The following is a 17,784-nucleotide window of genomic DNA, read 5'->3' as shown; positions in this document are numbered from 1 at the left end:
GGGGGCCGAGGTTTAGGACATCACTAGAGGGACATCAACCCCCCTGTCCTACCACCCTTGTCCGATCTGACTCGCCTGTTCGACCCCCTCCCTGCCCCGTCACTCCCCTCCAGATGTGTGGAATCAGTGGTAATAATGCATCCTGGTGGACAAGGCAGCTTTTGTTGTTTGTTGACAGTTAGAATAGCAAGAAGTACCTGCCCTGGAGCACTGGTGAGGACCGGGCATCACCGGCGGCCATCTTGAGAATCCTCCTTATCATCCACATAATCCAGTAACTTCGCTGCACATTATACCGTCTCACAGAGGAGGAAAATCATTTTCTGAAAGGTTATAAAAATCCTCTTTAAGCCAGAGCACTTGTAAGCACCGCACAGGTTTTGGCCATTAAAAGGCAATCGGTGTGTCTGTTGTGCAAACAAATAGCCATGATTATTCCACCCTGCCATCCTTGATGGCATTAAGGCTTCCTGCAATTAAAACATCCTGCAACACACTATGAAGAGCTAAACAACGTTCTCTCTCTCTTCTTCTCTGAGAGAGAGCATCCAGGCTCGCTTTGATCCAGATGTAGCAGGGTAAGTAGTAACAGTGCATTAGGGTGCCACACAGCCCTCATTGTTTGTAGGTTGGTTTATAACTAGAACATTACAACCTTAAGGGCTTTCTCAAGACCCAGGGAGGGTACTACTGGCTGGGGTGGACTCAGCGCACAGACCCCTCTAGCACTGGAGGTCAGAGGGGCACCACCTCTTGTGCAAACTCATCTCTTTGGCAGCTTTTTCTTTTCTTTTTAAGTTGGAAAAATTGAAAGAGGCACTTCCACCATTGGCTGCGTCGGACGACTATCGGGTTTTGCCTGGGTGACCCCTAAGACAGTGGTGATTGATCGAGGGTTCCTGTCCTGTCGTCCTCTGTCCCCTCCAGCCTCAACCCCAGCCTTTAGCCCAAGCACCAGGCCCATCCCCAACTTTAGCCCCAGCTGGCCATTGGCAACTGAAAGAGTTGTTTGTTGAAAGGCCTGTGCAGCACCTCTGATGAAAGATGAAGTCATGCCTCATGTTATTAAGACATATTCGCTTTGGACAAGAGACACCGTGGAGCTGCATTATGACAAGATTCATGCCTGTAGAGGAGCATGATCATTTGATAAGAGGGGAAATTTGATGTATGAGCAACATTGATACAACAATACGCTTCTGAAGAGTTTCATTCCAAATCGCTACATAGATATTTTCTGAAATATTGGTAAATTAGCCATTATTGTTTAAAACAATTATGAAAGACGTTGGTGTGTTTTTTCACTGTCTAATCATGGCATAGGGGTGTTAAGTGACAGACGTGTTGTCACGTGTGCTCCCTCTCCGGCCTCTAGGTCACCAGGCTGCTCGTTATGGCGCACACCTGTCACCAGCGTTACGCACATCTGCGCATAATGACACTCACCTGGACTCCATCACCTCCTTGATTACCTGCCCTTTATATGTCACTCCCTGTGGTGTCTTCCCCAGTCGTCATTGTTTCATGTTGGTGCACTGTTCGTGTTTCTTGTTGTGTTCGTTTATGTATTAAATGTATTCACTCCCTAAACTTGCTTCCCGACTCTCAGCGTTCATTGTTATACGTGTATTTGTTTAAAATGTGGATGGTTTCATTTCAGCGAGACAAATAATCATGTTTTTTGCTAGATCGCCGCCTCACTCTCAAAGAAATAAGTAGCACTGCTAGGTTTTACACAGTCAAATGTAACAAATAACTACATTTAAAAAAAGAAATGTACAAATGATAGATTTATCATATCTATATAAAAATAATGTTTTAACTGGGATGGAATTCAATGCAGTAATATGAGACCTGTACGTAAAATATTTACATTTTACATTTTTGTCACTCAGCAGATGCTGCTATCCAGAGCAAGTTACAGTAAGGCCATTCATCTTAAGATAGCAAGGTGGGACAACCACATATTACAGTAAAATCTCCTGGACACAAACACTCCAGCTAAACAATGAATATACAGCGTTTTGCAAAAAAAAATATTTACATACACCTCTAAAATCTATTAACAAAAATCTGAGAACAGTCATATTTTACACACACATGAAGGTACCCATAAGCAATTATTTCTGATTAAAAAAAAACACTAATGTGAAGGACAGCCATAGTAGTAAAATACTGATTATACAAGAATAGAACATATTTTTATTTAAAGATGTCTGGTAATGAGACAACATACAGTTGTTTACATACACCTTAGCCAAATACATTTAAACTCAGTTTTTCACAATTCCTGACATTTAATCCTAGTAAACATTCCCTGTTTTAGGTCAGTTAGGATCACCACTTTATTGTTAGAATGTGAAATGTCAGAATAATATTGATTTAATCACATTCCCAGTGGGTCAGAAGTTTGCATACACTCAATTAGTATTTGGTAGCATTGCCTTTAAATTGTTTAACTTGGGTCAAACATTTCAGGTAGCCTTCCACACAAGCTTCCCACAATAAGTTGGGTGAATTTTGGCCCATTCCTTCTGACAGAGCTGATGTAAATGAGTCAGGTTTGTAGGCCTCCTTGTAGGCCTCACACACGCTTTTTCAGTTCTGCCCACACATTTTCTATAGGATTGAGGTCAGGGCTTTGTGATGGCCACTCCAATACCTTGACTTTGCTGTCCTAAAGCCATTTTGCCACAACTTTGGAAGTATGCTTATCCATTTGGAAGACCCATTTGTGACCAAGCTTTAACTTCCTGACTGATGTCTTGAGATGTTGCTTCAATATATCCATCTAATTTTCCTCCTCATGATGCCATCTATTTTGTGAAGTGCACCAGTCCCTCCTGCAGCAAAGCACCCCCGCAACATGATTCTGCCACCCCCGTGCTTCACGGTTGGGCTGGTGTTCTTAACTTGCAAGCCTCCCCCTTTTTCCTCCAAACATAACTAAGGTCGTTATTGCCAAACAGTTCTATTTTTGTTTTATCAGACCAGAGGACATTTCTCCAAAAAGTACAACCTTTTTCCCCATGTGCAGTTGTAAACCGTAGTCTGGCTTTTTTATGGTGGTTTTGGAGCAATGGCTTCTTCCTTGCTGAGCGGCCTATCAAATTATGTCAATATAGGAGTCGTTTTACTGTGGATATAGATACTTTTGTGCCTGTTTCCTCCAGCATCTTCACAAGGTCCTTTTCTGTTGTTCTGGGATTGATTTGCACTTTTCGCACCAAAGTACGTTCATCTCTAGGAGACAGAACTCATCTCCTTCATGAGAGGAATGACGGCTGCATGGTCCCATGGTGTTTATACTTGCCTACGGAGCTGTGAGGGGAACGGCACCTCCGTACCTTCAGGCTCTGATCAGGCCCTACACCCAAACAAGGGCACTGCGTTCATCCACCACTGGCCTGCTCGCCTCCCTACCTCTGAGGAAGCACAGTTCCCGCTCAGCCCAGTCAAAACTGTTCGCTGCTCTGGCACAAAAATGGTCCACCCCAATGGTCCTCCGCTGTCCTGGCTCCCTCACGACGCCAGGACAGCGGGGTCAATCACCACCTTCCGGAGACACCTGAAACCCCACCTCTTTAAGGAATACCTAGGATAGGATAAAGTAATCCTTCTAACCCCCCCCCCCCTTAAAAGATTTAGATGCACTATTGTAAAGTGGTTGTTCCACTGGATATCATAAGGTGAATGCACCAATTTGTAAGTCGCTCTGGATAAGAGCGTCTGCTAAATGACTTAAATGTAAATGTAAATGCTATTGTTTGTACAGATGAACATGGTACCTTCAGGCATTTGGAAATTGCTCCCAAGGATGAACCAGACTTGTGGAGGCCTACAATTGTTTTCTGTGGTCTTGGCTGATTTCTTTTGATTTTCCCATGATGTCAAGCAAAGAGGCACTGAGTTTGAAGGTAGGCCTTGAAATACATCCACAGGTACACCTCCAATTGACTCAAATTATGTCAATTAGCCTATGAGAAGCTTCTAAAGCCATGACATCATTTTCTGGAATTTTCCAAGCTGTTGAAAGGCACAGTCAACTTAGTGTATGTAAACTTCTGACCCACTGGAATTGTGATACAGTGAATTATAAGTGAAATAATCTGTCTGTAAACAATTGTTTGAAAAATTACTTGTGTCATGCTCAAAGTAGATGTCCTAATCGACTTGCCAAAACTATAGTTTGTTAACAAGAAATTTGTGGAGTGGTTGAAAAACGAGTTTTAATGACTCCAACCTAAGTGTATGTACACTTCCGACTTCAACTGTATGTCATGTCTACTCCCGGTCTGGCACTCAACGTCGCTGGGCTACTAACCACCGGTTCTAGCAACCCACATTGCGCACACCTGCTCCCCATCGTTAAGCACACCTGGACTTCATCACCAGCCTGATTACTCTCCCTTCATATAGGCCTCAGTAATCCTCAGTCGTCAGGCAGTATTGGTTTTGTTTACATTCAGTACACTTGTGTTTTGTATTATCTTCATGAGTCCCTGCGTATACATTACAACATCCTTTAATATATTGTAAATCCTTTTTTAGTTTTTTTGATTTCACCTTTATTTAACCAGGTATGCCAGTTGAGAACAAGTTCTCATTTACAACTGTGACCTGGCCAAGATAAAGCAAAGCAGTGTGACAAAAAGAACAACAACAGAGTTACACATGGATAAACAAGCGTACAGTCAATAACACAATAGAAACATCTATATACACTGTGTGCAAATGTTGTAAGATTAGGGAGCTAAGGCAATAAATAGGCGATAGTGGCAAAATAATTACAATTTAGAATTAAGACTGGAGTGATAGATGTGCAGATTATGATGTGCAAGTAGAGATACTGGGGTGCAAAAGAGCAAAAAATAAATAACAATATGGGTGGGCTATTTACAGATGGGCTGTGTACAGGTACAATGATCGGTAAGCTGCTCTGACAGCTGATGCTTAAAGTTAGTGAGGGAGATACAAGTCTCCAGCTTCAGTGATTTTTGCAATTCGTTCCAGTCATTGGCAGTGATCGGTTGAAGAGCATGAACTTAGTTTTACTAGCATTTAAAAGCAGTTGGAGGCCACGGAAGGAGTGCTGTATGGCATTGAAGCTCGTCTGGAGGTTTGTTAACACAGTGTCCAAAGAAGGGCCAGAAGTATGCAGAAGTGTGTCGTCTGCGTAGAGGTGGATCAGAGAATCACCACGCTCAAGAAGGACATCATTGAAATATACAGAGAAAAGAGTCGGCCCAAGAATTGAACCCTGGGGCACCCACATAGAGGCTGCCAGAGGTCCGGACAACAGGTCCTTCGATTTGACACACTGAACTCTATCTGAGAAGTAGTTGGTGAACCAGGCGAGACAGTCATTTGACAAACCAAGGCTGTTGAGTCTGCTGATAAGAATGCGGTGATTGACAGAGTCGGAAGCCTTGGCCAGGTCGATGAAGACGGCTGCACAGTACTGTCTTTTATCGATTTATTTATTTTATTTTTTATTTCACCTTTATTTAACCAGGTAGGCTAGTTGAGAACAAGTTCGCATTTGCAACTGCGACCTGGCCAAGATAAAGCATAGAAATTCGACACATACAACAACACAGAGTTACACATGGAATAAACAAAACATACAGTCAATAATACAGTAGAACAAAACAAAACAAAAAGTCTATATACAGTGAGTGCAAATGAGGTAAGTTAAGGCAATAAATAGGCCATGGTGGCGAAGTAATTACAATATAGCAATTAAACACTGGAATGGTAGATGTGCAGAAGATGAATGTGCAAGTAGAGATACTGGGGTGCAAAGAAGCAAGATAAATAAATAAATACAGTATGGGGATGAGGTAGGTCGATAGATAGGCTGTTTACAGATGGACTATGTCCAGGTGCAGTGATCTGTGAGCTGCTCTGATAGCTGGTACTTAAAGCTAGTGAGGGAGATATGAGTCCCCAGCTTCAGAGATTTTGGCAGTTCGTTCCAGTCATTGGCAGCAGAGAACTGGAAAGAAAGACGACCAAAGGAGGAATTGGCTTTGGGGGTGACCAGTGAGATATACCTGCTGGAGCGCGTGCTACGAGTGGGTGCTGCAATGGTGACCAGTGAGCTGAGATAAGGCGGGGCTTTACCTAGCAGAGACTTGTAGATAACCTGAAGCCAGTGGGTTTGGCGACGAGTATGAAGCGAGGGCCAACCAACGAGAGCATACAGGTCGCAATGGTGGGTAGTGTATGGGGCTTTGGTGACAAAACGGATGGCACTGTGATAGACTGCATCCAGTTTGTTGAGTAGAGTGTTGGAGGTTATTTTATAGATGACATCACCGAAATCGAGGATCGGTAGGATGGTCAGTTTTACGAGGGTATGTTTGGCAGCATGAGTGAAGGATGCTTTGTTGCGATATAGGAAGCCGATTCTAGATTTAATTTCGGATTGGAGATGCTTAATGTGAGTCTGGAAGGAGAGTTTACAGTCTAACCAGACACCCAGGTATTTGTAGTTGTCCACGTATTCTAAGTCAGAGCCGTCCAGAGTAGTGATGCTGGACGGGCGAGCAGGTGCGGGCAGTGATCGATTGAATAGCATGCATTTAGTTTTACTTGCGTTTAAGAGCAGTTGGAGGCCACGGAAGAAGAGTTGTATGGCATTGAAGCTCGTCTGGAGGTTAGTTAACACAATGTCCAAAGAGGGGCCAGAAGTTTACAGAATGGTGTCGTCTGCGTAGAGGTGGATCAGAGAATCACCTGCAGCAAGAGCAACATCATTGATGTATACAGAGAAGAGAGTCGGCCCGAGAATTGAACCCTGTGGCATACCCATAGAGACTGCTGGAGGTCCGGACAACAGGCCCTCCAGTTTGACACACTGAACTCTATCAGAGAAGTAGTTGGTAAACCAGGTGAGGCAATCATTTGAGAAACCAAGGCTGTCGAGTCTGCCAATAAGAATGTGGTGATTGACAGAGTCGAAAGCCTTGGCCAGGTCGATGAATATGGCTGCACAGTAATGTCTCTTATCGATGGTGGTTATGATGTCGATTAGGACCTTGAGCTTGGCTGAGGTGCACCCATGACCAGCTCTGAAACCAGATTGCATAGCGGAGAAGGTACGGTGGAATTCGAAATGGTCGGTAATCTGTTTGTTAACTTCTCTAGGGCCGGCGGGACGAAATCGTCCCACCTACGTAACAGCCAGTGGAATCCTGTGGCGTGTTATTCAAATACCTTAGAAATGCTATTACTTCAATTTCTCAAACATATGACTATTTTACACCATTTTAAAGACAAGACTCTCGTTAATCTAACCACACTGTCCGATTTCAAAAAGGCTTTACAACGAAAGCAAAACATTAGATTATGTCAGCAGAGTACCCAGACAGAAATAATCAGACACCCATTTTTCAAGCTAGCATATAATGTCACAAAAACCCAGAAGACAGCTAAATGCAGCACTAACCTTTGATGATCTTCATCAGATGACACACCTAGGACATTATGTTATACAATACATGCATGTTTTGTTCAATCAAGTTCATATTTATATCAAAAAACAGCTTTTCACATTAGCATGTGACGTTCAGAACTAGCATACCCCCCGCAAACTTCCGGTGAATTTACTAAATTACTCACGATAAACGTTCACAAAAAGCATAACAATTATTTTAAGAATTATAGATACAGAACTCCTCTATGCACTCGATATGTCCGATTTTAAAATAGCTTTTCGGTGAAAGCACATTTTGCAATATTCTAAGTAGATAGCCCGGCATCACAGGGCTAGCTATTTAGACACCCAGCAAGTTTAGCACTCACCAAAGTCAGATTTACTATAAGAAAAATGTTATTACCTTTGTTGTTCTTCGTCAGAATGCACTCCCAGGACTTCTACTTCAATAACAAATGTTGGTTTGGTCCCAAATAATCCATTGTTATATCCAAATAGCGGCGTTTTGTTCGTGCGTTCAAGACACTATCCGAAAGGGTAAAGAAGGGTGACGAGCATGGCGCATTTCGTGACCAAAAAATTGTAAATATTCCATTGCCGTACTTCGAAGCATGTCAACCACTGTTTAAAATCCATTTTTATGCCATTTTTCTCGTAAAAAAGCGATAATATTCCGACCCGGAATCTGCATTTAGGTAAACAGACGAAAGAAAATAAAGCATGGGGTCGACTCGGGCACGCGCCTAAGCCCATTGTCCTCTGATCAGCCACTTGCCAAAAGCGTAAATGTGTTTCAGCCTGGGGCTGCCTCGATATCATTTAGCTTTTTCCCGGGCTCTGAGAGCCTATGGGAGCCGTAGGAAGTGTCACGTTACAGCAAAGATCCTCAGTCTTCAATAAAAAGAGCCAAGATGAACAACAACTTGTCAGACAGGCCACTTCCTGTTCAGAATCCTCTCAGGTTTTTGCCTGCCATATGAGTTCTGTTATACTCACAGACACCATTCAAACAGTTTTAGAAACTTTAGGGTGTTTTCTATCCAAAGCCAAATTATATGCATATTCTAGTTACTGGGCAGGAGTAGTAACCAGATTAAATCGGGTACGTTTTTTATCCGGCCGTGTCAATACTGCCCCCTACCCCCAACAGGTTCACTTGGCTTTCGAAGACCTAAGAAAGACAGGGTAGGATAGATATAGGTCTGTAGCCATTTGGGTCTAGAGTGTCACCCCCTTTAAAGAGGGGGATGACCGCGGCAGCTTTCCAATTTTTGGGAATCTCAGACGATACGAAAGAGAGGTTGAACAAGCCAGTAATAGGGTTGCAACAATTTCGGCAGATAATTTTAGAAAGAGAGGGTCCAGATTGTCTAGCCCGGATGATTTGCATGGGTCCAGATTTTGCAGCTCTTTCAGAACATCAGCTATCTGGATTTGGGTGAAGGAGAAATGGTGGGGGCTTTGGCGGGTTGCTGTGGAGGGTACCGGGCAGTTGACCGGGGTAGGGGTAGCCAGGTGGAAAGCATGGCCAGCCGTAGAGAAATGCTTATTGAAATTCTCAATTATAGTGGATTTATCGGTGGTAACAGTGTTTCCTAGCCTCAGAGCAGTGGGCAGCTGTGAGGAGGTGCTCTTATTCTCCATGGACTTTACAGTGTCCCAGAAATCTTTGAGTTAGTACTACAGGATGCAAATTTCTGTTTGAAAAAGCTAGCCTTAGCTTTTGCAGATAATGGCAAAGCAAAAGTAGGTTTTTATCAAATTTGCATAAGTATTCAGACCCTTTACTTAGTACTTGAAGCACCTTTCGGCAGCGATTACAGCCTCGAGTCTTCTTGGGTACAACGCTACAAGCTTGGCACGCTTGTATTTGGGGAGTTTCTTCCCTTTTTCTCTGCAAATCCTCTCAATTGCTGTCAGGTTGGATGGGGAGCGTTGCTGCACAGCTGTTTTTAGGTCTCACCAGTGATGTTCGATTGAGTTCAAGTCCAGGCTCTGGCTGGGTCACTCAAGAACATTCAGAGACTTGTCCCGAAGCCACTCGTGCATTGTCTTGGCTGTGTGCTTAAGGTTGTTGTCCTGTTGGAAGGTGAACCTTCACCCCAGTCTGAGGTCCTGAGCGCTCTAGAGCAGGTCTTCATCAAGGACCTCTCTGTACGTTACTCTGTTCATCTTTGCCTCGATCCTGACTAGTCTCCCAGTCCATGCCGCTGAAAAACATCCCCACAGCATGATGCTGCCACCACCATGCTTCACCAGGGATGGTGCCAGGTTTCCTCAAGACGTGATGCTTGGCATTAAGGCCAAAGAGTTCAATCTTGGTTTCATCAGACCAGAGCATCTTGTTTCTCATGGTCTGATAGTCTTTAGGTGCCTTTTGGCAAACTCCAAGCAGGCAGTCATGTGCCTTTTACTGAGGAGTGGCTTCAGTATGGCCACTCCACAGAGGAACTCTAGAGCTCTGTCAGAGTGACCATCGGGTTCTTGGTCACCTCCCTGACCAAGGCCCTTCTCCCCCGATTGCACAGTTTGGCCGGGCGGCCAGCTCTAGGAAGAGTCTTGGTGGTTCCAAACTTCTTCCATTTAAGAATGATGGAGGACCACTGTTCTTGGAGACCTTCAATGCTACAGAAATGTTTTGGTACCCTTCCCCAGATCTGTGCCTCGACAAAATCCTGTCTCAGAGCTCTACGGACAATTCCTTCGACCTCATGGCTTGGTTTTTGCTCTGACATGCACTGTCAACTTCGGACCTTATATAGACAGTTGTGTGCCTTTCCAAATCATGTCCAATTAATTGAATTCACCACATGTGAACTCCAATCAAGTTGTAGAAACATCTCAAGTATTATCAACGGAAACAGGATGCTCAATTTTGAGTCTCATAGCAAAGAATCTGAATACTTATGTAAATAAGGTATTTCAGGTTTTGTTTTTAATACATTTGCAAGCATTTCTAAAAACCTGTTTTTGCTTTGTCATTATGGGGTATTGTGTGTAGATTGCTGAGGAATTGTATTTTATTTTTATTTAATCCATTTTAGAATAAGGCTGTAACGTAACAAAATGTGGAAAAAGTAAAGGGGTTTGAATACTTTCCGAAGGCACTGTATATGATATGGTAAGTCAGGTATAGGCCTTTAGTATACAGTCAGTAAAAATGAAACCAGGGTATTAGTTAGCTGCAGCCACACTGGTTTTTCATACCAACAGTCCCAGAGACAGTTTCTATCGACAAGCCATCAGACTGCTGAACACTTGAACTAGACTGACAACCTGCTCTGTTTCTCCATACCTTCGCACATATACACTAACTCATGCACAAACCCACACAAACATACTGTACACACACACACATACCCACACAGTCTTCCTGTATTATACTTATGCTAAAATGTTTATTCTATTCTATTGAGGCATTTACTTCATGTTCGTATTCTTATTGTGTATTATTTCTTATTGAGAACAAACCTGCAAGTAAGCATTTCGTTCTATGATGTATCCCATAAATATGACTAATAAAATGTGAAACTTCCTTTCTGCCCACTTCTCTGATGGGGAGTCAGGCTGCTTTGAAAGCGCTGCTTTGTGGCAACGTTCAGACACCACCAACTAACCACTTTACTGTTGCTCTCTGATCCTATTAGCTGTCCAGAGTCATCCCCTTGGTCCAGGGCAACAAGGCCCCTGTCTGGGGCCTCTATCAACCGCTAAGCTGTGCTAAAACAGTTTAACACACATTTACAGAGAAGCTTCGGCAGCTATCATTTAATCTACAGCTGAAAAGAAGAAGACCGTGTTTTGGTTTCAAAGGAACACATTCTGAGACGTTCATTGAATAAGGGACCTGTTAAAAATTGGAGTCACACCACTTCTTTAACTATGTATGGCAGAGACAAGAGTGTTTTCTCCTAATGTGACCCTCAACTTTTGACCCTCAACCACCTTTTCTCTTAGACTTGCGTTAGGTTCTAATCAAACATTATAGTAAAAACCACACACATTTGCTGAGAGCTACACAAATGTAATCATTATCAGCACACAATGCAGGGACTTCATGTACTAATCAAGATAAATATGGAGTCTTTCCTCTGTATGTTGGGCTCCTCCAGGCCCCTGTGGCAGAGCTCAGTGCTGGATGTCCCCCCAGCCGGGCTTTAGCTCTCTAATCGGTCACCCAACCCTGGGCAGCCCGACCTGGCGTTGGGCCTTTCCCTTTTCCTCTCTAAACATTTCCTCTCTCTCACAAAGACTTGATTACCATTGGTGAGTATTCGATCTATGTTGCTTTTTTATATCAGAAGGAGAATTCTAATAGACTTAGAGATTTTCTCAAGAGATAATGTCTGCTTGCTGTACCAAAGCAAAACCTTCCTCTATCTGTTCAGAATGCAGAGTGGCACCCACAAAGCTCAGTGCCAGTCCAGTGGCTGGTAGATTAGAGAGGCCCATAGCGCCATGTCTCTCAGTCACTTTAAGAGCAGACACTCTGCTGCCTTGCAAGCAGATGCTTCCAGCCAATTAGAAGAGGAAATAACATGGAATACCAGCTGATAATGAGAAGGAGTAATCTAAAGCATGCTGCTTTGAAAATATCCAATTTACCAGCACATTCCTACGTGAAAAGGTATTCATGCTTTATATCACAAACAACTTGCTGTTGTTAGTGTGACTCTAAAACGTTCATTCAAGACTGGGATGTGAATGCAGCATTTTGTGGGCCGCTGTGTGTGGAATGATGGGTGATGGGTATTTAACGGTCCAGGGCCCGGTTTCCCAAAAGTTCATCGTTAGAACCTTCATAGGAGCATTGTTAAATCTCTGAGCTGTTTTCCAAAACCATCATTACTTAAGTTGCACTTGAAAAGGCTTGTTATTTACTGACTGCCTCAGACCACTCGTAGAACAGCTAAGTGTGTCGTCAGATGTGTTTTTTTCCTTACTCCGTCACTATATACACAGAAGATCTCTGCTAAACATATAATCAAGATGTTTATCTGTCTCTCTGTAACCTCTGATAACTTCATAATTAAGTTAACCACAAATACAAAGTTGCCAATGTTTTTGCAACTGTTACAAACAGGGGAAGGATAAAAAGATGCTTCAAATGACAACCGAGAACGACTGCATTAAAAGTTAAATAGCCTACCTACAGTATAGACTACATAGGCCTATATACTTCAATGATATTGAAATCAATTTCATGTTCATACAAGGGAGTTTTATTTAGCTTTTTGGCCACTGTCTGTAATTTTTGCTTCAATATATTTCATGATGTGTAGTCTAACGTGCGCAAAGACGTGCCAAATCTTGAGTTAGTGCATAATTATAGAGTAAACATGTGAATAAGCCGCCTCAATAGTTGCAGCCAATAGGTGATATTATCTTTCTAGGAGCTGTCGTCAGTATTGTGGAATAATTGTAATGTTAGGGTAAGATTTGACTGGAGAAAGCTGATCTGAGAGCAGCGCTGCCTTTCTTTCCATCCTATCAGTGTCGACACCTGCCTCAACCACTCACTTAGTGAACGTTCTCTCTGCGTGGTGTTTTGGGAAACGCGTGTTACATATTCGGCCGTTGTAGGAAAGATGCATCGTTAAAACTTGTAAGCCTAGGTTCCACAGGCACAGAAAGGTTGTAAGCCTAGGTAACACAGGCACAGAAAGGTTTAAAAAGACACAAGACATTGATTTATATAAGGAAATGAGGGCAGAGACAATACACTGTATATACAAAAGTATGTGGACACCACTTCAAATTACTGTATTCGGCTATTTCAGCCACACCCATTGCTGATAGGTGTATAAAATTGAGCACACAGCCATGCAATCTCCATAGAGAACTATTGGCATTAGAATGGCCTTATTGAAGAGCTCAGTGACTTTCAACGTGGCACCGTCATAGGATTCCACCTTGCCAACAAGTCAGTTTGTCAAATGTCTGCCCTGCTAGAGCAGCCCCGGTCAACTGTAAGTGCTGTCATTGTGGAGTGGAAACTTCTAGGAGCAACAATGGCTCAGCCGCAAAGTGGTAGGCCACACAAGTTCACAGAACAGGACCGCCGAGTGCTGAAGCACGTAGCAACACTCACAACAGTTCCAAACTGCCTCTGGAAGCAATGTCTGCATAAGAACCGTTCGTCAGGAGCTTCATGAAATGGGTTTCCATGGCCTAGCAGCCGCACAACAAGCCTAAGATCACCATGCGCAATGCCAAGCGTCGGCTGGAGTGATGTAAAGCTTGCCGCCATTGGACTCTAGAGCAGTAGAAACGCGTTCTCTGGAGTGATGAATCACGTTTCACCATCTGGCAGTCCGACGGATGAATCTGGGTTTGGCGGATGCCAGGAGAACGCTACCTGCCCCAATGCATAGTGCCAACTGTAAAATTTGGTGGAGGAGGAATAATGCTCTGGGGCTATTTTTCATGGTTTGGGCTAGGCCCCTTAGTTCCAGTGAAGGGAAATCTAAATCCTGCAGCATACAATGAAGATTCTGTGCTTACAGATTTGTGGCAATAGTTTGGAGAAGGCCCTTTCCTGTTTCAGCATGACAATGCCCCCTCACAAAGTGAGGTCCATACAGAAATGGTTTGTCGAGAACGGTGTGGAAGAACTTGACTGGCCTGCACAGAGCCCTGACCTCAACTCCATCTAACACTTTTCGGAAGAATAGGAACTCCGACTGTGGGTCTAATCGCCCAACATCAGTGCCCGACCTCACTAATGGTCTTGAGGCTGAATGGAAGCAAGTCCCCGCAGCAATGTTACAGCATCTAGTGGAAAGCCTTCCCAGAAGAATGGAGACTGTTATAGCAGCAGAGGGGGGGGCAACTCCATATGAATGCCCATGATTTTGGAACAAGATGTTTGAATCCCTCCAGGAAGCCATGATTCTGCAATCAAATTTGACCAATCTCTGCACTATTTCCACATAAAACAGTGAAATCATCGCAATATTATCATATAAAACTGATCCATCGTTGCAGTACAAAAAGAGGGCTCGCAATTTCAACTAGTCACCGCACTGCATAATATGGTTCAATCAAGCCACACGTCAACAAACTTTTTCCTTCGTTAGCGCATTTTTGTGACAAAGTCGTCACATTCATCGGATATTGCCATGAAAAATGTAAGAACTGCAGCAGTAAAACCAAGCATTTTTGCCTGTAAATCTATTTGAAAAAATACTGAGAAATCCTAGAGGGAGTGATTATGAGATTGGGACGGAGTGGATGTGCAGCAGGCCCATAATGCCAGAGCTTTTACAACCCTGCTCTGGACAACAGACACTCCTCTCTTTTTACTTCCTATCCAGACAGGAAGTGTAGAGTATTCCATTCAACAAACAGTGTGTGGGCGTTATTGTGATAACATTCACCACCCAAACACCGCACAGTAGTTAATTGCTAAGTAGCAAAACTGTGTTCCAAAGAAGTTACCTGTAGGTTAGGCTTAAGCTTACCGTATACTTTCCAGTCAAAACAATTTGCGCATATATCATGACGATATTTTGTAAACATTTTCGTTCGTTTTGGTGTTTGGCAGCATTCTGAAGTTTCGAGCACACAAAGGGGCTTTTCGAGCTTTTCGAGCATACAAAGTTTTTCTTGAAGGTAGTCGAAGTTCGGTAGCTGAAATTTACGCCCCTTCAGCGGTGATTGGTCAACCGTAGGGAATCTTCAGTTAAGTGTTTGTTGTCATTCAACGAGAGATTACTAGTTTTAATGCAATTTTTTCACTTGAGAAATTCTCCACCAAACATCTTGATGTAAAATTACACGACTAAGAATTCCTTGGCAAAAACGTCAAAATTGATGACATATTTCTTGATTTATCTCAGATTAATATTGAGTTGCACCTCCTTTTGCCCTCAGAACTGCCTCAATTTGTTGGGGCATGGACTCTACAAGGTGTCAAGTGTTCCACAGGGATGCTGGCCCATGTTGACTCCAACGCGTCCCACAGTTTTGTCCAGATGGTTGGATGTCCTTTGGGTGGTGGATCATTCTTGATACACACGGAAAATCTTGAGCGTAAAAAACCCAGCAGCGTTTCAGTTCTTGACACAAACCGGTGCTCCTGGCACCTACTGCCATACCCTGTTCAAAGGCACTTAAATCTTGCCCATTCGCCCTCTGAATGGCACACATACACAATCCATGTCTCAATTGTCTCAAGGCTTAAAAATACTTATTTAACCTGTCTCCTTCCCTTCATCTACACTGATTGAAGTGGATTTAACAATTGACATCAATAAGGGATCATAGCGTTCACCTGTCATGTAAAGAGCGGGTGTTCTTAATGTTTTGTACACTCAGTGTATATTGGCTTGTTGCTATGGAGTCTTAAGAGGGACAAACAATAATATTGCTGCTTTTTTCTCAATTTTCAAACAGAAAAGAAAAGCTGTCTGCCTGTTGTTCTTGTTCCGACTGCCGACAAATTCATTACTATGGGACAGCTGGAGATCTAATGTAATGTTGAAACAATGTTGCAAATGTCAGAGAGACGGACAGCAATGTTTAAACAAATCCCTGCTGTTGAAAGCCAAATGCTAGTCTAAAAGAAATGGGAGACAATGTCTAGATGCTTTTTACAGTGGAGATCAAGTTTATAAATTGCCTGGCTGGGCTGATGAGACAGTGGATTGGATGGAACAGAGTAAATAGGCATTTCAACGTCATAGATTTAGCCGGTGGTAACTTGTGGAATAGACACCGGCTCGAATGTGGTTTTAACCAATCAGCATTCAGGATCAGACCCACCCGTTGTATAACACAACACTAAATCACATAGCTAAATAATAAGTCCATTGAAATGGAGGTGTACTATATATACAACCAGTTGGTTATCCAGCGATTACATTCTACAGACAGTGATGGAGAATTTTAAAGCTAGATTGAATCCATGAGTTTGTGCCCTCGCACACACACCCTCGAACACGCACACATCCTCTTATTTGATTATAATCATCATGTTTCAACAGCTAAGAGTGCCAAGAGAGTGTGTGTGTGTGTGTGGGGGGGGTATGTGTGTGTGTGTGTGTGTGTGTGTGTTTATGTGTGTGGGGTTGATGCTTCTCAGCTGTGGCTGAATGGAACCACTTGACGATTCCAAGAGAGACACTTTTTTTTGTTGGTCGATAGATTAATGTTGTCTAAATACCTTATTTATACACTCCTTTGGCTAACGAATCACCAAGATGCCATAGGAGCTATACATTAATATACTGATTGGGCCCTTTGCCAGAAAGGGTTGACAGAGAATGTAAACATTTCACATTAGAGGAGAGATGCCAAATCTGTTGTGACAAGGAGCGCTCTGTTTTGTTTTTGAGTGCCATTGTGATCTTCTCAAATAAAATTGAATTCATCACATGCTTCATAAAAACAGGTGTAGACTAACAGTGGAAATGCTTACTTACGGGCCCTTTCCAACAATACAGAGAGAAAGAAAATAGAGAAATAATAGAAAAGAAAAACACATAATAAAAGTAATAATAAATACACAATGAGTAACGATAAGGTTTCTATATACACGGGGTACCAGTACCAAGTCAATTCAAATCAAATGTATTTATATAGCCCTTCTTACATCAGCTGATACCTCAAAGTACTGTACAGAAACCCAGCCTAAAACCTCAAACAGCAAGCAATGCAGGTGTAGTAGCACGGTGGCTAGGAAAAACTCCCTAGAAAGACCAAAACCAAGGAAGAAACCAAGAGAGGAACCAGGTTATGAGGGGTGGCCAGTCCTCTTCTGGCTGTGCCAGGTGGAGATTATAACAGAACATGGCCAAGATGTTCAAATGTTCATAAATGACCAGCATAGTCAAATAATAGTAATCACAGTGGTTGTCGAGGGTGCAACAGGTCAGCACGGCCAGGTGGACTAGGGACAGCAAGGAGTCATCATGCGAGGTAGTCCTGAGGCATGGTCCTACGGCTAAGGTCCTCCGACAGAGAGAAAGAAAGAAAGAAAGAAAGAAAGAAAGAAAGAAAGAAAGAAAGAAAGAAAGAAAGAAAGAAAGAAAGAAAGAAAGAAAGAAAGAAAGAAAGAAAGAAAGAAAGAAAGAAAGAAAGAAAGAAAGAAAGAAAGAAAGAAAGAATTATAGAGAGCATACTTAAATTCACACAGGACACCGGATAAGACAGGAGAAATACTCCAGATATAACAGGCTGACCCTAGCCCCCCGACACATCAACTACTGCATCATAAATACTGGAGGCTGAGACAGGAGGGGTCAAGAGACACTGAGTCGATGTGCAGGGGTATAAGGTAATTGAGGTATACAGTGCATTCGGAAAGTATTCAGGCACCTTGCCTTTTTCTATATTTTGTT

The sequence above is a fragment of the Salmo salar genome, chromosome ssa10, assembly GCF_905237065.1.
Source record: "Salmo salar chromosome ssa10, Ssal_v3.1, whole genome shotgun sequence".
Taxonomy (NCBI): domain Eukaryota; kingdom Metazoa; phylum Chordata; class Actinopteri; order Salmoniformes; family Salmonidae; genus Salmo; species Salmo salar.
Note: the sequence above shows the minus strand (reverse complement) of the source record.